This window comes from Micropterus dolomieu, linkage group LG14 (genome assembly GCF_021292245.1).
Source record: "Micropterus dolomieu isolate WLL.071019.BEF.003 ecotype Adirondacks linkage group LG14, ASM2129224v1, whole genome shotgun sequence".
NCBI classification, from domain to species: Eukaryota; Metazoa; Chordata; class Actinopteri; order Centrarchiformes; family Centrarchidae; genus Micropterus; species Micropterus dolomieu.
The window spans coordinates 7,419,935-7,420,630 of record NC_060163.1 but is presented as its reverse complement, the minus strand read 5'-3'; positions in this window follow the sequence as shown (position 1 = coordinate 7,420,630).

The following is a 696-nucleotide window of genomic DNA, read 5'->3' as shown; positions in this document are numbered from 1 at the left end:
CTAGTTACTTTGCAGGTTAAGATTTACTGTTACAGATTAAACTACCCATCAATATGTAAAGCCGTTCAAATAAGCTCTATCGTGACCAGCGACAACATTAAGATGCTTCTTACACATTTTTGCATCAGAAATATTCACCAAATATTGTAAAATGTGGTAAAATAATTCTGAAAGGGGAGAGTACATTTACTTTGATATTTTGCAATTATACTTCTGTACTTTTACTTCAGATTTTTTTATGCAAGGATTTTACATGTGATAGTAATAACCAGGTAAACTAACACCTGTTGAAGACATGTATTGGAAGTTGGGCTTCAAATACCTGTATATTTCCAAAATAAAGAAAGCTGCAATACTGTGTAACACAACGCCTAAAATGTTCCCAACTTTATGAGGAACATTTGGTTAAAAAAAGGCCAGTGAGGAAGTTGAACAGTCAGCATATTGAACAATATCCGCCATTCACCGGATTATTGCTCCGTTGTTGGAAGTGAGATGAGCGATACAAATCAGAAGCTGATGTCTGACAGCAACTGTTGCACTGAAGCAGTCGGCTGGAGCTCCTTCTCCCTCCTCCTTCTCCTCTCCGCCTGCTGCCCTCAATGAGGGAAGAGAGGGAGTATACTGGGTTCCTAGACTGCTGTCTCCCCCTATTGACCTGATGATGCAACTGTATGGACCCAGTGTGGTGAAAGA